The following is a 23,259-nucleotide window of genomic DNA, read 5'->3' as shown; positions in this document are numbered from 1 at the left end:
AAAGGTCACACTTCACATCTTTTTCTTTTCCTCTTTCTTTTTTTCTTCACCTGCAGTCGATACACATCCTCCATGGATGCCATGTTTGTTCACTGCTCTGGTCATAAAAACTCTTATTAGCTTTCAGTAACCTATATCGCCTCCTCGGGGCCCCCGGGAGTGGTGCCTCTGACCACCCCACTGGGCCAGGTCTTGCCATTTCCCTTTGTGTAACTGCATTGAGCATGTTAGGGGGCCACAGACCTCAAGGATACACTTGTGTTCTGGTGAGTAACACTCAGCGTAAACATAGCTCTATGTTTTTTGCCTATTTACAAGAAAACTATACAGGGCACCTTTTTTAAGCATGTGGCATTGTAGCAATCGGACATAAATATGGATGAACCAGTTTAGAAATTGTGCCTATGTCCGCCAGCTGCCGTAGCAACTTTGCTTCGTGTGCACCTCGGGAGTGTTTCGGAGGGGCGCCAGCTGTGCCAGTGGTTATAGTTCATCACTCCAGCCTAGTTGCAGGTCAGAAAAACTAAACCCCATTGTCCTTACATACACACAAACACATATACAGTCACACAAACAAGCCTGAAACACATCAACACACACACACACACACACACACACACACACACACACACACACACACACACACACACACACACACACACACACACACACACACAGACACAGACACATATACTTACGCACAGAACAACTGGGTACCACTGTAATGACAGACACTTCTCGCCCACAGCGGATTGTCAGTCTCACAACTTGCCATTTCACATCACTCCGCGGGGACGAAAGAGACACAAACATGATATCGCTCCAAACCATACAGATGGAGAGGCAAGACAAGACCCACTGACATGGATGTAGATGATGTTTATAATAAAAGAAAGTCTCATGATTTGAGTGATGTTGATGCTGTGACACAGCACATCTATTCTAGCCAGAAGATTGTGGGAACGGAGACATGGATCCCTCAAGCTTCAGTCAGGACCGTCAAAGCTGGAAGCCAGAACTAGATCATAGCAAGCCGGAGATGGGAGTCAGCATCCGTAAGAAAGGATGCTGTATTTTTTTTTAGAGGGGCTGGGGGGTTTACCACATCAGCACCACTCACATTGTAAAAAATCCCAGGACATTCTTACCGGCTAGCTTACGGCTACTAAATAAGCCCCCTCTTCTTCTCTGCCAGTTAGCCCAGGGTTAAGTAGGTTAAATTTCTAAAATAGTCTTAACTCTGCAAGGTGGCTAATCTTGGATCACAGCAGGGTGAGCTAAGCTGAAGTGGACTTAAGGCTTGGTTATCCACTTTCGGATGTGCCAGGTTGACACAATAGTGGAGTTCTTTAATCTCCGTCAGCAGTGGACTGAACATTTTTTTTTTTTATTGATGGAGAATGCATTGCAGTAAGAGTGCTTTTCATATGTGCCTCTATGTTCAAGCAGCGAACAGTGAAATCGCTCAGGCATTACTTCAAACACAGGTGTTAAATCAATACTGACTAATGAGTGTAAACAAAGATTCCCCTTCTTCTTCTGCAGGGATTGAAACTGAGACTTTGATATATTGAATTTTAGTCTCAGCCATGCACAGACTACAGAGACTTATTTACAGCGTGCAATATATTTGACATTACAATCGATTACATACATGTTGTTAGCAGGTTCTGTATCATCTACATTTAAGGAATCTGCAAATGATTTTTAATAAGATTTATCCAGTAAAGTGAGATTAAGTGAGGGCTGCATGTATATAAATGAATATTTAAAAATACGAGGGGGGGAAAAAAGCATCTATTTCTACCCAGTTTTGTCCCTCTGCCATGTTGGCCTTTTGTCAAAACTTGACATTTATTGGATTTATAGAATCGACTTGAAGACTTGGCCAGTGTCAGATTATAAAAGTGCATTTTCATTGACTGAAACAAATACGGTTAAGATGCCCAGTTCAGTGCACACAGCCTTTTGTGCTGTTTAATATACAGTATTTCCAGTCTACTACATTTTTATATTTGTTGGTAATAAATCTGCATTGAGAGCACATTATAAACTAATTAGAGGCTCAGATAAACTCCTTAGAAGATAAACAAAAATGAAACATTTACATCAATTTCAGTATAATTATATTAACTATGCAGGTGCCTTGAGATATCCACTTGACTAAGTTTTTGTGCGTTGCCTATAACTTGCTTTGATTATAATAAAGTCTTCTTACACTGATGATTAATAAGGACCAATTTAAGTGAAGTGTTCTCATGTGTTTTGTTTGTGTGTGTTTGTAGACCTCCGGTTAGTGTGTGTGCGGCTGTGTGAGATGTTTTCTTGCGCCTTGAGTAATTTTAAAGTTCAGTGAAATGTTGGAAGGCGTGCGTTGACCCCTGCCGACCTCGTATACCTTTGCCTCCTGGGTGATGTGCTCCCCTCAGGCAGATATAGTTAACACAGCACCTCAGAGCGGGAGGTGATTAGGATGACCTACAAACACTGGATGTTGTTGCTGGAACGTGAATGCACACGGCACAAAGCAAACCACACACAAACACACACACTCTGACACATCAGAGTGCTGATTAATGTCAGTGTTGGAGTAATGAGAGCAGGGCTTTGTAAAAAAGGAAATAAATTAAAATTCTGACTCTAATTAATGAGATAGATTTGCTGTAAAAACACTGTGATGCTCGGAGTATTACATCGTCACATACCATCACTCTGAAAAGAGAGAGAGAGAGAGAGAGAGAAACTGGGATAATGAACCACTTGTGACATACTCTGACTGAACAACTTGTCAGGTTTTTGGGTGATTTCAGTGTTCCATATGTTGAAAGGTTGCTTTAGGCGAGATGTTGGAAAGGGAGCTGTCAGTTTGTCAATATGTGTTCCTCCTAAGAAAGCTGATCATGTGTTTTCTTTTTAATCGTAACATGTGAGTGAGAATTCAGTGAGGTTCCGGTTCTGACAGGGCCTGCTGACAGACCAGATTAAAGAATAGCAGCACACTACTTGAAAAGATGGTCAAGAGTTTGTAGTTGAAAACTGTTTTTTTTGCACTAATTGACTGAAAGGGATCCAACTTGCTGACTGGATTGAACAGTTTCAAGACTAGAGACTGAAGTCAGTTGCAACACTGCTTTTCTTTTAAGGATTTACTGGACAGTGGCCATTGAAGAGGACAGGAAACAATGGGAGGGAAATATGGATATGATATGCAAAGGTCCCTGGCTGGACTGGAACCAGGGATTTAGCAGCTATGTGGCATGTACAGTAGTAATATGACTAGCAGGGCGCTCCCAGCACAACTTTTTTTCACAGTGTCTTTGTTATGCCCCAGTCTGACATTCAAATCCTAGACTGAAAGTTGATCTTGTAAGCTTAAGGGGACAGTTCACCCACATTACAAAGACTCACATGTTGTCTCTTATGGCTTGTTAGTGTTAGGTTTGGTTTTATTTGACCAGGTTTTGCGATATTTGTTTCACATTTGAGATTACATACATTTGAATTTTGTGGTGTACAAATTACATTAAACTCAAAAGCAACTTTGCTTTTCCGGATCCTTGCATTTCAAAAAACTTCTTAGATGTACACTAAAAGTTCCCTTCAACTCAAAAATCTGTTTGTCTTCTTGTTCCTACAGTTGGATGTTTGAGCTTCACTGTGCAGAATGATGTATGTGCAGAGTTTGTTTTCACATTCATCTGCTGAAAGTGGAAATGTTCTCTGTGCTCATTGATATTCAGATTTAAAGAGCCTATGAGTATGATTTGTGACTTCACAGTTAGTTTGGAAGCCAATCCTGGACCACCATACAACTTACATAAGTGTCATGTTTAAACTTGAAACTTACAGAGCATGAACACTGAAAGTGGACTTAACAGTGAAGTAAGAGAAATCTTGTAGTTGTTTTTTTTAAAGCTTTTGATGAGGCAACTATACTTCTACTTACAGCAACGTGTCTGTCTCAGTCTAATATTTGAATGATATAAATGGAGATAAATTGAAGGATGGGAGAGGGGTAATGGTCTGACATGGAAAGAAAACTAAACTGAAGCATGTGGCAGAATTTGTGTTTATTGTTTTAGCAAACGTCCCATACAAAATGACTGATGATATTTTGTACAATAATACCCAAAAATATTTGCCTCTTGTGTCTGTACTACAGCCATGTTGGATCTACTCTTAGCCAATGTAAGAAGATACTTCTACAGCTCTGTTCAATTTGTATTAAGTTGTAAGAAATTTAAAAAGGACATTATACCTCCACAGTGATTAATTTGACTAATTTTTTTAATCAGCCCATTTTACTTTTATCATTCATAACGTCCAAATTTCACAGTTTGATAGATTTGGGCCAAGGTTACTCTCAAGGTTTGCTCAGACAGAACTCAAAGCAAATTTTTTCTTATGTGATTTGTTTGTTGGTGCCAAACAGCCAAAATCCATTACTGTTTATAAGCTGTAACTGAACTTTTTAACTGAGGGCACCATGAACATATTTCAAACATATTTACTGTGTTAGGGTGAAAGCAGAAATCTATGATCTATTACAGCATCAGCACATACAACTAAAACTATCTGCAACTCCAGACACCATGAAAATGAGTCAATGAGGGTTTAAATTATAATTACTTCTTGTATCATTAGTTCAAAGAGTAATTTAATGTAGTAAAATCAATTTTACTAATTTATATCAACAAATTTAATCATGTTTTTGCAGAATATATCACTCACATTGTACCGTTAACCAAAACTTATGAGAGAATACTTGTATATTTATTGAATGTCTGCATTGGTGAAACCATTAAATGAGTGTGTCATTGAGTCTGAACTGTCCTTGACGTCCAGGACTGTTCATTTGAATAAACTTGACGTCCAAATAACAAAACACAATTCAAAGAAATTCAAATAAGAAAGAAAATAGCTGAATAAATGTTGATAATGATTACCTGCTATTTCTGAAGTGGCAAAGCAGGTGAGATAGTTCTATTTAACTGCACATGTGCATCTGCATCTAAGTTTGCTGCTTAGGGTTTGCTCAGTTTTTTGTTTCTTTTTCTTCGCAACTCTTTCATTTGCTCAAAAATAGAAAGAAAAAGCGAGTAAGAGAAAAAGAGAGAGGGAGAGAGAGAGAATGAGAGAAAAGAAGAGGTAGCGCTTTCCAAGTCAATTTCTCCTTTTCCTCAGATTGACTTCAAAGCAACACGGCTAATCCTCTCACGCCTGCTCGTTAATAATCCGGTTAATAATCCGTTTAGCCGCTTTTCATGCTGCGCTGTTTGTTGGCATTATGGTGCTGCGAGAAAAAGTGAAGAGAGAAGTCACGGTGTGACACTCGAAGGTGCCCCCCCCCCCACACACACACACACACACACACACACACCCCATCATTTAATGACGATAGTTGTCTATTTGTGTCGCATTTCACTTCAGTCAAACGCTTATCAAAGCCTCCACAAACCTCTTGTTCCCATGTGTATTGATTTTCCTTATTCAAAGCTTGATAAAAAAAAAATAATAATGCGCTTTACAACCATGTGTGTAAAAAATCTTTCTCTGCCTGCCTCTAATAAGTTACTAGCCCAAGGATAGGCGGCATAATGACACAAACTCTACATCATCTGTGCTCTTTCTCATCTTCCCACTCCCATTTTTCCCCTTTCATTCTGTTTTTTTCCCTTTCCTTTAATTTCTCATTCTATTTATTTATGTTTTCTCACAGATGGATTTAAGCCAGCCTCAAGGTTTAAAAACCGGAGGCCCTGTATTTATATAGAACTCACCAGCGCCAACTGCCATTCCTGCTGAGGCCCGAACAAGCAGGTTCTGCCAAATCTATCATGGTTTTTATCTCTCATTATCTCTAAGACTTCTGCCCCCACCGCACCCCTTCCCTTACCCCCCCACCTCGACTAGCCTCTGCAACCGCTGGAACAGAGTGCAGATGAGAGATGAAACAATTAACTCTCATTTTCCATAATCAGCAGAGAGAACTTGACAGGATAACCAGTAAGAAAGAGAGAGCACATGGAAATAGTATTTATGGCCCATATCTGTTCTCTTTCTAGTTAAAAATACCAAAAAAGGGAAAATGGTGAAGGATGGATGTATGGATGAATGAATGGGTTATAACTTCTGTGGCTGGTGGCAATCAGAAATAATGTCTGTCCTCTATTTCCGTTTTATTAATGCGAGTCAACTAAAATGATCCATGCAACTCAGTGATTTTCCCTATCTTTTAATTAAGACCAAAAGCAATGTCATTCAAATAAACCAGGCAACAAATTGCTTTAAAGTATTCATTTTTACAATTGTATAACAGTCTGTGTGTGTTACAGTGTTGCAGTTTTTTCTTTCTTTGTAACTTAACTAAAGAACTGACTGAATTTCAGGTTTTGTCAAAATCAGCTTCAGGAATTTAGCAGAACTCTCACTTAAATGCATCACATTTGAGCACATTTTATCACCCAACTTAGCACTTCTCCAAATTTGCAGTTTTGTCAGTCCTAACGTAATTGCTAAGTTAGCAGTTAGCAATTATGTCAGTCCCCCTGCTTCACAAATCTAGCTAGCATGCTAAGTAACTCGAATTAAACACTTCTAGAAAAGGAAACACTTCTAGCAAAGGAAACACGTGTTCATCTGTCTATCTGTCTGTCTGGTCTAGTCAGTGTGTGCTGTTTATGTTGGAAAGGTCTGAAGAGAAGGCATGTCTAAAAAAACAGCCTTTAAGACAAATATATGGTGGTCAGAAGAAGAAAGAGGGGCACAGTTTGTAGCAACAGTGTTAACAATGTGTTAACAAGCTCAAAAAACTGTATCTGTCTGGAGCAATATTTGGTGCAGATATTGATGGTTAGTTGACTGAAATCAGAGTTCTGGTAGATGGCATTACTGAATTATTTGCAGATAAAAGCTACAAATCCACTACACAGTATGCATCAAAACAAAGCATAGTTAGACTTCTGCAAGAATGAGAAATGCTACATGTAGTCTATGTGAAAATGATTAAACTCAGATGATAACACTGTTTAATAAAACTACACTGCTGTGCAGAGACTCCACTTGTGATTAAATAAAAAAACTGTATGAAAAGAGCATTTTAGATGCAGTACATGCATCTACCACATCACAGATTTATTATACTGTAATTCCCCATTACCATCATAATCCAACACCAAAATAAAGCAGTCAGATAATTACTGACATTGTCTTTTCTTTTCCACCTCCGTGAATTTATCTAAGACGAGCCTGCGCGTCCTCACCTTGATGGAGCCCCTTTTAATGAGACGGCTGATTTAGTGACACGTTAGAAGCAGATTTGCGCGTAGTGATGGGGACGGATGGACATGTTTTGTCTTTAATTGAAGTTCTTGGGGCTAGACTCTATTAAAACCTCCTATACTCATATAGCAGGGCTTGAGATATAAACGATGTCGCTCAGGGGCAGGAAAACTCATTTCACTGACTTTATTGTGTGTCTTCAAGGGAAACAAAAGATTAAAATGATGACAGCGGTTCAGATTCTTCTATGATTCAGTCAATCAACAAATGTTACTTTTTAAAAAAAACGTTAGACCTTACTGAGTAGTAGCCAAAATACAAAAGCCATCCCATAAAATACACTATAAATCACATACAGTATAAATAATGATGTCTTGTGCCCTTGATCTGCAGTCATTCAAGTGTTGATACCAGGTGAGGTACTTGATATTAAATACATGTGAAATATAGTGTAAATAACTCCTGAAAATAATCCTGCATGCTTTCTTTTGTAGCTTCCCTCTAATATGTTGTATAGGATGAAATATTTGAGAAACAGGTGTGGAGAAAAGGGTGTCTATGTGAATTTATTGTGCTTCGGACAAAAATTGGACTACTTTCATCTCAGGGTCATAGGGACTAAAGTCCAATCATTTTTAGCCAAGAGCAGCACTTATTTATGTATTATTTTACTGTTTGTTAGTTTTTTTGCTTGCAAGGCTCACTACCACATCCTGGCACACACATCACTGTTTGAAACTGCTTGGCTGCTGTTTATTTATTTTGTGGGCTCCACAGTTCATTCGCTGCTCGCTCATTCACTCCAAATGCTGCGCTTTAGGTTCCATTGTTGGAACTGCTGCACTGGGAGCAAACAAATAAAGGAAAGGGGAAAAATAGAAAAAGATCAGGCTTTTCATAGTCGATACTGACCCATTAAAATTGCCAGATTAGTGGTCCCAATCCAGTGTAGTGGCTCAGGATATCGCTACTCACAGATCATACAGAAATACATGATTATAAGACTTACAAATCACATAAAGTAAAGTTCTAGAAATGACAGAAAAATCCTCAGTGTTAATTTCAGTGTTATTCTCTACCTTTACTCCCACTGTGTATGTGTAAATTTTTACTGGAAAAGAAAATAGCGTCTGAGTCACACCAGGCATGGACACTTTCAACCTGCCAACAACTTTTTTTAATGGGAGAAATTGTATAACAAGCAACTCAGCGTTTGACCAGACACTGCTGCAGCGCCGTGATAAACACAAACTCCACTTTTAACCTTGTGACTGAAAACTTTTATGGCAGGAAAAAAAAAGAAGCTGTTAGTTTTGGTATATGTTTGCAATTATATTAAAGTGTTTTTGAATTGAAGAAAATATACAAAAAAAAGGAGTGTTTGAGAACAAGGTAGTCTGAAAGCAGAAGTTTGGTGAAGCGAGGGAGGAAAATCTGGTTTGGGGGCGAGAAAAAAAGGCTGCTTTGGTAAATGGCCGGGGTTAAAAAAAAAAGAAAAAAAGAAGGATATTTTGCTGTTAGGAAAGTGAGTGGCATAAAATTAAGCTTGAGCTCATAATGTTTGAGACCAACGGCAACCGCATCAGCCAGCCTCCCTCCGAGCAACGGACACTATCTGAACAGCTGCTGCTAAACTCATGTTAAAAAAGGTTTAAAATTAAAAAAGCTGCATTGATTTTCATGTGAGTTTCTGCTTCGCACTGAATGGTCAGCCAAAGTGTGAGAGGAGACAGGACACAGAAGATTGTAATCCCTACTGAATCCCAGCACACCTTAATAGGACTTACTAAAGCCGGAGATCATTGGGATTACCTCAGCTGAACTGTAAATTGAACTCACACAACACACAGGCACGCACACACACAGGCACACACACACACACACACACACACACACACACACACACACACACACACACACACACACACACACACACACACACACACACACACACACACACACACACACAATTGAAGTAGCATGTTCTTAGGTAATTAAAGGATTCTGTAATTAGTAGAATCTTAAGTAGGGGACATATTGTCTCCTCATTGTACAGTGAGGTTTGCGTCACCTGCGACATCAAGACTTAATACCTTCTAACTAGAGCAACAGCGCAGAGGCTGTAAACAATAGCTGCTATCACAGTTGGTAAGACGGTCTTAGATCCAGATGGTAAGTAGAGTAATCTCAGGAAGGGATTGACCAATTATTGGCTTTGGAAGGCAATTAGGGTTGTCCATTTCAGAATCAGAATTACTGGTAAAGTGTGTTAGAACACGCAGGATATATGACTCTTATTTACAGAGGCTCTGAATGTACTCACAATGTCCTGAAAGATATTTACAGAAGGCATCATACAGCTCAACAAACAAAGCAGTCTAACAGAGATAAGCAGACATAAACATATTGAGCTGGTATGAGTAGGCAGGTGGAAAAAATAAGATATATACAGTATATATAAATACTAGAATACAAAGTATACAACGTCAATATACAGTTCAAACTTTCTCTGAAATCTATGCAGTGCAAATAGTATGGGTAATGTAATAATTTACGTTCAGTGTACACATTATGCAGATTTATAAAGACTTTTGTCCGATAGTTTGTACATGTTTATTTCATGACTTGAGTATGAAGTGAATGTGTTATATAAGTAGTAGATGTATCAGTAATGCATGGTTATTGCAGAGGGAATGTTTACTGTCTGATTTATCTGTTCATAAGTGTGTGGAAAGAAACTTCTCATGGCTGGTTATTTGGGTGTACAGTGTTCTGCAGTACTTTCCTGCAGGGAGAAGTTAGAACAGGGTATGAGAGGTTTGTACTGCTCGCTTCCTCACTCTGGAATTCATCGAAAATCTACCAAAACCACAATTTTTAATCTCAAACCAACCTATTTTAAGATTTCTTATTACATAGGATACATGTTTTCATGCAGACTCAAGCCTACCTTTTTTTAATGCACTCAAAAGTACAACAAGGAACCATAGTTCACTGTCAGCCAGTGTTTGTTTGCGCTCACCGCATGCTCATTTCAAACAGAAGAAGCTGAACTGCCATTATTGAAGTAATAATGTCATTAATCAGGAGTGCATAGTTTAACTTCATCCAAACAATTCAAAATAAATCAAGTTATAGAAGTAGGGTCAATTTATCGTAGACTTCCATACACTGACTTCTTTTTGTATCCAGTGGAGTCGCCCCCTGCTGGCCTTTAGAGATAATTCATCTTTAAGGCACTTATGCATTTGCTTCACTTTTCAGACTGGGAGCTATAGCTGATTGCTTTAAACACAAACACAGAGTGACATTAGTATTTATTTGTTATGGTTTTGGCCACCTTTTAGCTCTGGTTTGGTCTCCACCATCACAATACTGGTAAGAGCGATGAGAGTCAACTAAACAGTAAAGCTGAAGACTGTAAAACCCCAAAAATGAGCAGAGAGTCTGATAATTCTCTGTGGGCTTGTCACTACAAGCAACACCTTCCACAAAACACATCATTATTCATCATTTGATCCACTGTTAATATATAAATATTGATTGGTGCAGCTTTAAAATACCAAATATATTGAACAAATGTTCCTCAGTCAGAATTCAGGAGTCTTTTGATCAGTTCAAAGAATAGATGAGAGACCCAATGCAAGATGGGGAATTTTATCGTCAAGTGTATTAAAAAACATTTTTCATGTATCTTTACTGAGGTAGATGTGACAGTTATTTGCAATATTGATTACAGTTGACCTATCCCCAGCTAATACCGTCACTTCTCAAGGAAACTTACACTTCTGTCTATAAGACTTCACGCCAATTGGTGTGTGTATCTGTTCGAGCGCAATATTGGCAGTGAGCGGATTTCCAATTATGAGTAGCCGTCCTGGAAGAATAAGCAGTGAAGCTATTGGCTAACCATTTGTATCATTTGCAATTAGTGCAAAAAACTTAAGCTTGATTTTCTTCTCTCCGTCTCTCTCCCTTTCCATGGTCTAATTGTCATTTCCATGTAAAAATGTGAAAAAGTCACTAAGACGGCGGCAGCTTTCCACTTAAACAGATTATGGATGGAACAGTTACCAGTGAGGGCCAAATAGCCCTTTATAATCCTCACAGAGGACATTTAATTAACTGGCCTTCTTTTCTATTCTCTCTCTCTCTCTCTCTCTCTCTCTCTCTCTCTCTCTCTCTCTCTCTCTCTCTCTCTCTCTCTCTCTCTCTCTCTCTCTTTCTCTCTGTTTTTCACTCCTTTTGTCCGTCTAATTCTTTCTTCCCTTTTCTTGTCTTTGTTTCTTTTTTGTGTCTCACTCCATTTCTCCCTCTGAAATATGTGCTTGTGTATGTTTGAGTGTGTATTGAGGACAAGCATATTCACACACACACACACACACACACACACACACACAGACACACACACACACACACACACACACACACACACACACACACACACACACACACACACACACACACACAGAGTGCAGGTGTTGTCAGGTATATTGAAAGTCTTTTCTTCTGAGGCTAAAAAGCGTGGAATAGTTAGTGCTGCGTGTTAATGCTAAATGAGACACGGAGAGAGAAAGAGAGAAGAGGAAGGTGGAGCAAAATGAAGAGTTCCACATTATGCCTTCCCTTCAGAACTGTCAGCACAATGTAGAGCAGTGAGAAAATGAGGTAGCAGAGAGTTATAAAGGTGCTGATTGGGGTCAGTAAAAGGATGGAGAAGAACAGCAGAGGATGGAAACATAGGCGGGAGGGTGTCTATATGCGATTCATCAGGCATTAACCGAGTGTCTTCAGGTGTGACGTCCTCAAGCTCCAATCAAAATATTACACACACAAATGCATGCACACACTAGCCTCTACAAGTGCAGACACATTATATGATGAGTCTAACCATCTAGTTGCATATAGACCATCTCAGACAAACACATATTGATCTTTGGACTTCAACAGCACTGGGAAAACAACTCCATTTTCTCAGGCATATATTATATTTACATGTATGCATGGCATTTGACAGATTCCCTTACCCAGAATGACCTGCTGTGATAGCTAGGGCTGGGTATCGTTTAGAGTGTTTAGGTGGTATCTCTGCTGCTGAAATGCTAAGCGCGCTAACTCAAATTCAAAGTGACTTCACGACACAGATGGGTTGTAGCTGCTGTGACAGTGGACCAATCACAGGTTGCATTAAATTGAAGAATACTTGCGTTGATTGGCTGTGAGCAAGTCCAAGGAAATAGTCATACTCTCTAGCTATGGGTGCAAAAAGGATTGATTGCAGGTATTGTTTGACAGGAGATGTTTCGATACTACTTGGTAACGATTTATTTTGGTTGTTGTTTGAGTACCGATACCAAGCTCTACTGATAACCCAACAGATTACTCCAAACACGTACATTTGTGCTCATCTCCAGTCTTTCAACCACTGACCAAAACAACCGCCGGGTCCCATGTTGATGACGTATTTTCCTGTTATGTCCTGGCCGGAGACACATCAGAACACTTTACAGTGTACAGTGCATTGACACTACAAAAGATAAGTGGTCAGATGTATCCCGGACCACCTTGGCGAGTGGTTTGAGTGATTAGATCACAATGTGTCTCAGAGGTCTTTTACACTTGTATTCAGCAGGCAATCTAACGCCAGCAAAAAGTCATAGTTATTATATAAAATAGAATATAACTTGTAGCTAGTATGACATTGGCTGAGCAACAAGTTAAATTTGGAAGGAAAGAGGCTCAGTCCAGACTGTGTTTGAGGAAGTGGGTCTTGTTTGTGTTAGACAATGCTAAAGATGGTGAGAGATTTAGCAGCCCTGGAGGTCACACTTAAACTTTGTATACACAAACACACTCAATTCATTCTCTTTGAGTTTAAGACTGTTGGTCACACACTAAAAAAGGTATCTGAGGAAATTGTGACGGACATTTTTTACTTCTAATATTGTAGACTACCTTTCGACAGTTGATATTGTTGATGATGTGGAGATATAACCACTGATGTTCATTTGCTAGAACCTGTAGCTTGTACAGCTACAGCTGTGATATGGTCATATGGTGAAGTTGTGTGTTTAGAGACTGGTGAAGCAGACACATGTACTCGTATGAACTGTGAAAATCCATGTCATGGAAATCAAACTTGAGTGTGTGCACATCATTTAACAGTGAAAACAGAACCATGTCTATACAGTATATGCATGCCTTTATCAATCTGATACACTTGGAACTTGTTCAGTATCCTGCTGCAAGAGCAGAACAAGGTTTAGCATGGGTGTTTATGGTGTTAGTGGATGTCTGGGGGTTTAGTTGAGAAACCTGTGGAACTAAGAGGTGATTCAATATGAAATTAAACTTGTAATTCTTAGCTTTGTGAATGCTGGAGAATTGAAGTCAGTTGAAGTCCAACTCACTTCAAGTCCTTCAGGGGTATTCTATTATTTTCTACCTGTACAGACATTTATAAATGTGAGTACAGGTGGGCAATATAGGGACGGCCACTACTAAAATATTCCATATGCAATTTTATATTGTGATGGTGATTATGTATTGTCATATGGTACATTTAATAGAATTTAGCAGCAGAATCTCTACAGCCCCAAGGTCTTATTGCCCAACTCTGCCTCTCTTATAATACACATCTGTATAGATATTTGAAGTTAAATTGAATTTAGATTTGTTGAACAGAAAAAATAGAGCCCATGTAAAGATTAAAATTCTTGTTAGGCAAATAAGCACATATGAATATGATATCTTATTTTTTTTCCACACTCTGTTTTTGGTTTGAAAAAACAAACAAACAAAAAGTGAAAAAAAACAAAAACAAAAAACTGCTTTAGGTAGTTGTTTTCAAAGGCAATTAAATGTACTGTTATGTGTCACAGCATCGTTATGTCCTTTGAGATAGGTGGAACTAATTACTGATTTGTAAGTGGAGTATTTCGTACATACTTCACTCCTCCTCAGAAAATGTTACATCGTCTATCCCTGTCTTCTGTTGTCTGGTTAACAGAGGAGCAGAAATGGATCCTCAAACCCTGCCTGGATCAGCCTAGGTCCCAGTCCCGTGGACCGCCTCATGACATCTTTACTTAGAATGCTTGTGTGATTGAGACACCTGCAGGCGTTGACTGAAAACTGGAATATTTCCGGCCGTCTAAAGTTCATGTCTTGTCTCAGAAGCACAGAATTCACTTTTAAATGCATATAAATGTGTATATGAGTTATTCATGACAGACATAAAATTAATATTTAATGATACATTTTCACGTTAATCAGTATCTAGTCATCTTCAGCAGTCAGATTTTGTGAATGTTCATATGTTTTTTGGGCTTCAGTTATGTCCTTTTGCTGAATCACATCTCTCTTTCTCTTCCATATTCCATGATTGATCAGCCTTAAATTAATTAGTGATACACTTCATGTGTTATAAGATATATAAATATAAGACACAGTTTATCATGTGTTTAATGTGCATCATCAAAGTAGTGTTTCATCTTAACAAATAGAGGCAGTGGGAGGGAGAGATTCAGTCAGTAATGCATAATTGAAGTTTAAAAGAAGAACAGGTTGTTTGAAGAGTTGCAGTGGAGATTGGAACCACACTAAAGATGTGATGGAGCCGTAGAAAGGCTACAGACAAAATACCAAATGTAGTATGAATATTGCACTCTGTTCTAATGAGACACTCATCCAAAATAACAGTTATAACCCTGTGATGAACTAAAACTTTTAATGCAGAGTGAATCAGAATGAGCAGTTTTCTACTTCTGTGTATGTGAAATAATCATCAGCACAGTCATAGAATGTCTGTAAATTGGGGCAGGTTTGTTATTCCAAAAGTAAAAAAAACCCAAACAAAAAAGAGAATCAAAACTTAACATGAAAGTAACAATGAAAAAAAAAATACAATCAAAAATCAAAAGAGCAGCAGTATGAGGAGCTTTCTGTCAGTGTGATTAGTAAAAAACAGTGCAATGAGGTGAGATGGCTGACTCCTAGTCATCTTCATCCTCCTCCTCCTCAAGACTGTGAGAAAGGTTTATGAGATTGATTTGCTAATCTGATGATAAGTCTATCCCATTATGTGTAGCCTCATGCAAACAGCAGCAGTCAATGATGGAATAACAAACAACTGCATATTCAGTAAATAAAAAAAGGGCAATGAAAGCTATATGCTTTCATAACAATCATAAAATGAAATTACATCAAGTAAACCGCATATTTATTGTAAGTAAGCGGACTGGATGTAGCTCGCAGCAAACAGCTGCAGTTTATCAGTGCAGTCCACACTCATGTCTGTGGAGCTCTCAGATATACCTCAGTGTTAAGAGTTAACAGTGTCAGCTTTACTGTCAGCTATTGTCTTATAAAGAAAAGGCAATAACAACACAGGAATGTAATCTGTGCTTCACATTGTGTGTAAAAGCACAACAGCGACCCAGACACTTTGTTTTACAATTTCATTATGGTCAATGAGGCAATTTGCTACACCTCACTGATAGCCTGAGTAGGAAGAATTGGAAGTACTAAAATACAATTTCTTTAATATTTGCTGTTTGTAAAATACAATTTGTGTAATTTTTTGCTGTAGCGAGCAATGCAAATAGTGCTCTGTCTGCTCTGGTTCACATCTCAGCTGTTGTTGTACAAGCATGCGACTGGACAAGATGCAGCGCTGTCTGTCAGATCAAACAGCCTCAGACTACACAATAATTCAGAGGTGTGGGTGTAAGTGATTTAGTCTATTGAGTGAGACTTGGACAAGATTTTGGTTTTAAAACCTGTAAGTCAACCCCTCTCCCTGGATATGATGTTGGATGTTTCCAACAAAACAACCAAAAAGTGTGTACACAAAACTCACAGCACCCTCAAGCTTTAGTTAGTGACATTTTGATCCAGCTCAGGTCTTACCCAGTGAAAAGGAATGTTTGCAAGGACTTTTGTCACTGAAGGACTACTAGTGTCTTAAGTTGGAAAGCCTGGAATCAGGTGCAAGTCCATTTTTTGCTGCAAGGTATGCCATAGATATAAAACACTAGCTATGAAATTGCATCACCTGGGTATTATTATAATCACCACCTATGGGCAGCATCCTAACCCACCTAATTGTTACTAAAATGACCAAAGAGACCAGGGAGCCTGGCAACACATTCTAAATGTCAGTGTAGAGTAGATGAGAAATGTATTATTTTGCATAATGGTTCAACTAAAACTACAAAAAGTTAGTGAATGAACCAAGAAACAGACCAGCTAACTTTGAACTCAGGGTCTTTAATCTGATATAAGCTATGGTGAGCCAGTAGGGGCAGGTTGTAGATCATAGCATTAACACCTATTTTTTATATTTCTACTAAAATAATGTGCTTAGATTTTAGTAAGAAGTACTGCAGGGTGAAGTCAGGTAATTTGGGACATCAGGTAAAATGGGACAAGTAAGGTTTACATCTTGGGCTCTTTAATTATTAGCAACCAATCACCAAACAGTAACTGTAGTAGTTTTAGCTGCAGTAACAGTACTGCAGCTAAACCTATGGGTATAACAACAATTGTAAAATTTTGTATGAACTTGGCCAACAGATTTTCAGAGTATGTTAACCCTAACCCTTTTTATGGGGAAAGGTTTGAGTGACTGTCCCATTTTAATGGAATGCAGAAGGTAAAATGAGACATTTTTCTGAACTGAGACTGGTATGTTTCTAGGCAACCAGGTGCAATAAAACCACAATTTACTGCATTAGCCTTTAATGAACTGATAATTGGATTTAACCATTAAACAAACAAACATGAAATACAATTGTTCTTTAATTAAGCTGAATCATTTGATGTCCTTTTTAACCGTCAGTGACTGTCCCATTTTATCTTATCAGCTGTCATAGCAAAATATTTTACTTGGCAACATATTTTCTTCATAGAAATATAGCAGAAATTCAATTGACAAATTACCTGACTCATCCTACTGGATGCAATTTGTACTCAATAGTGAGATTCATGGCAATCGAAAGAAAATATACGTTGATAATCAAACTCACTATCCAGCAGTACAAGTGGTTTTCTTCATTGCCACTCTTTGTTTCCCTAACTTTCCTTTTTTTTCAAAACACTTGAGAGCTGACTCAGAGTTTAACTAGTTTTTCTTTTTCTTTTCTTTTTATGATATATTGAGAATCAGTTAAAATCAGACTTTGCAGGGTATGTAATGTCAGGAAGGTAAGGAATAACCAGTGAGTTAACTTCCATGAGTGTAACGGACTAGAAGTACAACCACATTAAAATAAAACTGCAAAATGCCTTCAGTTAGCAGGTCGCTACCCAATAATGTTAAGATATGTTGTAATTTTTTTTTAACAAAAGTTAACAGGTTGATTCTTTCCAACTGTTTCTCTTTGTAACCTCTTCAATATCACTTAACAAAGGCAGTATTTTTTCTTTTCTTTTTCAAAGTTCAACCGTGACTACAGGTAAAAGTAATCGAAATATGAAAGGAAAATGGAACAACAAACAAAAGACAGAAAAACTGACGTAATATTTCATTTCATTAGATGGATTGGATTTTTGTTTAGAATAATCATACTAATATCTCTATGGCTAATGAGGTAAAATGATACTATATGAATATATACAGTAGTACACGAGACAATATACATTTGATCACCATAACTTTACCATCTCAGGTTTTATTTGGCTTTTTCTAAGAATGAGCAAGAACATGTTAAAGCAATGCTAGCGGAGTGAGCACAGGGATGACAATGTTGGCTGGTCAGTTTGTCCACCACTTTGGTCCAGACTTAAATATATCAGCAACTACCAGAGCAGCTTGACCCTGTTTAGCTTCTTCCAGTGTTTCAAGCTTTTTCTCCACATTTTAGCACACAAAAAAACTGAAGAGAGCACAGGAGTCTCAAATTTGACATCTTTTGTCAGCAGAGATGCACACACACAGAGCTCTCCACAATCACAAGGCAACTTTATTGTATTTTTTCTTCTTTTACTTTTCTAGTATTTCACATCTGTAACTTAATCTAATCGACTGAAATGTCAAATGTCACAATACAGTTATTAATGAATATTAAACATGATATTATATGATATATTCATGTCTGTATCTTACAAAAATGTTGTTCAGGGGATCCTCAATGTATTGCAGAAACATACTGATGTTTTGTAACTGGATGCAGCATCATACGGCAGCTGAAATGATAAGTGTGTCTCCAAACTGGGAAAGAGGTTGTGCGCCTTGTGCATGCGGCACAGCAGCGGTAACTTCATTAACACCAGGCTGATGTTAGCCCTTATAGATGAATCCTGAGCTCCATCAGGGCTGTCAGGACATGTTTATTTTTAAGTGGCTGAAAGTCCAAGATAAGCCTAAAACCCCTTTACCTACCTGATATTCCTAATGTCTGACTGAATTTTTTGCCCTTGATACTGTATTATTCAATATCAATTCCATATCATTCAAGCTTCACAAGGTTGGAGATTAAAAGAGAGAGAGAGCGTGGGTGAGTGAATGAGTGAGTGCCCTTCATTTACCACCAACTCTCAGCTGAAGCTAATCATTTAGATGTTGCTATTAGTGCAGATCCTAGTGACTCATTGTTTACGCAATGAGGCTAATTTGCATGGAAAGGGGAAATTTTTTCACCAAACATATGCATATTATCCAATTTTCACATTTACATGCAAATTGTCAAGGAGCTACAAAATGCTATTTGCGTGGCAGCCGGTTTGGGGCTAGCAATTGCTAACGTTAAGTTTAGGTTGCTGCTGACTGAGCAGTTTCTGGACGTGTTGGTGCCAGCGATATGGGTTATATAAGATATGTGGCTTAGCTAGCACCTGTTTTTGAGCTTTAACAACTGTTAGCAAGTGCGTCCTTATAGCTGTTCTCTTTTCAAAACAGTAACAGGCAGTTTGAGGTTTGATTTGAGTTTGTATTACAATGTTAGCTTAGCTTAGCATGTTAGCTTTAAACTAATTTCTTTTCAATGATGTTCATGGTTATATGTGTTTATTGCTGGGTTTATGAAAACCATCAACCAATATGAAGTGTTTATAATTATTATAATAGTTTACTGAAAAACATGTATTATGACACTTTAATATGCTGAAGTGTAGTAAACATAAAACAACAATTTTTTAAACTTTTATTTGAATACGGATACGCATAATTTAGCTGGTGGTTTGGGCATATCCACCTTATTGCCAACAATGGTAGAAGAAAGCAACAGAACATTATGTCCTCCACTTTGATCTGTTTCGGAGCCACCACTTTGGTTTTGATGTTTGACCATGTAGTAATAATTCTTCAGTATTTTCCACCATGGGGCTGACTTGCTCCACTCTGCTGTGTTTGTGCATAGAGTTTCATGACTCTACATAAAGGTGCTCTGCAAACAAGGTAACAAGAAAGCGCTGTGAGAAAAATGAACTTGTAGCAATGCTTGTACTGCCAACCAATTTGAGCAGTGAGGTCAATGCCAAAGGAAAAGCCTTCTGTAGCATTATTAGTATTGCCGGTCCCACTGTTTCTAGAGATTGCAACATATCATTAGATCCAGTGAGATGCATTAGTGTGAGGGATGGCATTAGCACCAAGCTATATCTCCCTATGGTCCTTCATTAGCCACTAATCCACTGATGATCATTATTAGTGAAAAAGGACTGTGTGTGTGTGTGTGTGTGCACACACGTTCACATATGTGTGTGCGCGTGGCTGTTAGACGCATTTTGGCATAGTGCTCTGTATATTAGCCCAGTGATTTATTATCTGGGTAATGCCGTCCCTTCTTCCCCAAAGCTGCATTGTCCTTTTGCCAATTAATTCTGAATCTGTTACGACCACAGGGAGGGAGGGAGACAGAGAGAGGGAGGAAGAAAGAGAGATATCATCAACAAATACATTGGTCCAACCCCAGAGTCAAGTAGCGCTATATATTTTGTAAGATTTGGCTGGTTAATTCGGCTCTTCTGTCTTCTTTTGATGTCCGCTTATGTTTTTTCCTTGTAACATTCCCCCGCTTGCTCTCTTCTCTAATGCCATTGATTTATGCAATTGCTTGCTTGTTGCTTTCTTTTTTTTTCTTCTTTTCCCTCTTAATTCTTCCATCTTCCACTTTTCGTCGTTCTGCTGTTTCTATAACAACCACAGGGTCATTCCTCAGCCCCTGTGTTTCACTCTTAATCCTTTTCATGCGACACTCAACTCTTATTTTTCTTTTCCGTTTTTTTTTTTAACATTACTTGATTGCCCCCCCTCCCCCTCGTCTATCCACTATTTCATCATTTACCGTACAGTCACATGGCATCCTCATCCTGTTTCCGTGTGTGTTGTTGCAGCCAGGGAAGGTAAAATGTAAACACTGAGAAAATGCATCACATGGACTTGCTGTTGAGCCAACGGTAATTAAATATAGAACAATTACAGTACTAATAGTTTGTTATATAAGGAGCCATTTCTGTTCAACAGGTACTAAAAGTGACACGACTGAGAGCAATCCTCTGGCTCCAGCTCTGAAATTACTCCTCGGCTCCCCTGCTGTGGCCAGCAAACACCGCTGTGCAGTATTTATTGTATTGTGTCTGTGTGTGTGTGTGTGTGTGTGTGTGTGTGGTGATGGTGGATGTACTGATGAGGTCTTTGTGGGACCTTGGTGTGTTTGTATGTGTCAGTATGATTGCTGTTTACTATGGGTGCCTTGCGATAGCACAGCACTGATTATAATTACTAGTTGAGATGCAGAGAAGGCCTCCTCTCAGTTTCTTCTGGATCATATTTCCTATGTTTGCGTCCACATGTCACATTCAGGAAAGAAACCGAGGCGGATAACAGTTGAATAGAAATTATTGTAACTGAATAAGAGGGGTAAAAGAGGAAGAATGCTGGATGAGTTTTGGATACCTTTTGGTATTTGGTTTGAATAAAAGATAATCTTTGCAAAAATGAAATCATAAAAAATGAGCAATTCATTGAAAACACTTCTTTTGCTGAAATTCTTCTTTGCTTCTCATTCATTGCTTTGCTAAACGCTTAATAGTAGGAGCTGTAATGTTCAATATTTGTTGTAAATTGCACCTGTGTGCTTTGTGGTAGTAGCCAGGCAACACAGAACACCTCAGATTGTCTGGGGATGCAACTGATCATTAGAGATTCATCTGCCAAGTTTCTCAATGAACTAACAATTCATTCAGTCTATAAAATGTCAAAAAATTGGAGAAAAAAAAAGAGCCCATGGTGACATCTTCAAATTTCCACAATATTTAGTTCACTATTATACGACAAAGAATAGCAGCAAATTAACTTTTGAAATATTCGTAGATTTTTGCTGTTGATTGACTAATTTGAGTTATCGAGTTTCATAAAGTGTTGTGTGAAAGAACAAGTATTTGGAACTTTTTGCGCTTGTGTAAGCATTGTAACCTGACAAATACTCAAAACATACACATTAGGTTTCATACTTGTGTAAACTGCTCTCGTCCCCTTCTTGTCGGCACTGGTTTGTTTACAGTTATTTATTTTTTAAACTGGCAGCACCGCTACCATAGCCTGCTAGTCATCTGTACTGACTGCTGGAATGATATTCTCTAGAGTGAAACACTCAATGTTCAATGTCACATGGCGTGTTGTGCTGAAAGAGTTGTTGGCCTGATAGAAAACAGAGTGGTGCTCCACTGAGACAAACACTTCACAGAAACACATAGACAAAACAGAAACAAACACACTTGACAGATAATAAGGACTTTTGCATTTGGAAAGGAAAGTACAAACACATTCACCTTTTTGTCATTCAGTGTGTCATTGTGTGATAAGTGTGCTCCAAACTTGAAACACAATCAAAAAATATCATGTGGATATTGTTGTGAACTTTTAAGTGTTTCTGAAACCTTTTTCTGGGGACTTTCATTAGCTTGATTCTTGAAGTTGGCTGACGTAGCTGCTGACACTAGCTTGTTTTGGCTAGCTCACAGAACAAAGTGCTAATGTCACTTCTTTCAACTGTCTCTTCCCAACTGGTCGAATATAGTCATTGTCTGTTGTACAATGGTAATGGTACGTCGGTGTACGTCGTAAGACAAATGCAAAGAAAGGTTGTACTGTATTAGACACAAATGATCATGCTAATAACCAGACCTAGCTGGGGTCAGGGTGTGTTTGGGAGAGACTCTAAACAGAAAAATACCTTTTGTTGGGTGTATTGCAAAACCAAGACGACTGCACGAATATAGTCATTGTTTTTTGTATAATGGTAATGGTTCATCAAGCACTGTGTTTTTAAGACAAACACAAAGAAAGAAAGATAGTACTGTATTAGACACAAATTATCAAGCTAATAAATAGACCTAGTGGGGGTTGGAGTGTGTTTGGGCTAGACTCTCGACAGCTTGTGACAAATTCTCAGGGACACTTGGGAACACACAAGACGAGAGAAAAAGGATGTTAGAAAACATCAAACTACAAAATACATTTTCTTATTGGATAGATTGCAATAGCGTATTTCTTGAATTTTCATCTTACTCATTTACCAAGACAAGTGCACAGATCTTGTCATTGTTTGTTGTATAAAGGTAATGGTACATCAAGCACTGTGTTTTTCATTTATTAAACACAAATGATCCTGCTAACAAATAGACCCAGCAGGGGTTGGAGTGTGTTTGGGGTAGACTCTCAACAATTTGTAAGAACTTCCCAGGGACACTTGGGAACACACAACAGAAAAATACCTTTTGCAATAGTGTGTTCCTTGCTTTTTTATCTTACTCATTTACCAGGACAACTGCAGGAATATTGTCATTGTTTTTGTTGTATAATGGTAAGGGCCTATCAATTGTGTTTGTCAGACAAACACATCATGCAACAGATCTAGCTGGGGTTGAAGTGTTGCACTTAGAACAAAAAGGTCTTTACCCTAAACTGAAAAACATCTTTTCTTATTTGGCGGATTGTAATAGTGTGTTCCTTGACTTTTCAATCTTACGCATTTA

At 38.3% G+C, this 23,259-nt stretch overlaps 1 protein-coding gene across 1 annotated transcript in view; it reads left to right on the top strand.

The window, feature by feature from the left end:
• The window catches only part of si:ch211-186j3.6 (neural-cadherin), a 333,490-nt gene that overhangs the window by 67,026 nt on the left and 243,205 nt on the right, over positions 1-23,259 (top strand). The gene's annotated exons all lie outside the window — the stretch shown is intronic.

The sequence above is a fragment of the Scomber scombrus genome, chromosome 1, assembly GCF_963691925.1.
Source record: "Scomber scombrus chromosome 1, fScoSco1.1, whole genome shotgun sequence".
In the NCBI taxonomy this organism is placed as follows: Eukaryota; Metazoa; Chordata; class Actinopteri; order Scombriformes; family Scombridae; genus Scomber; species Scomber scombrus.
Note: the sequence above shows the minus strand (reverse complement) of the source record. Positions and strands in the feature narration are given on the sequence as shown.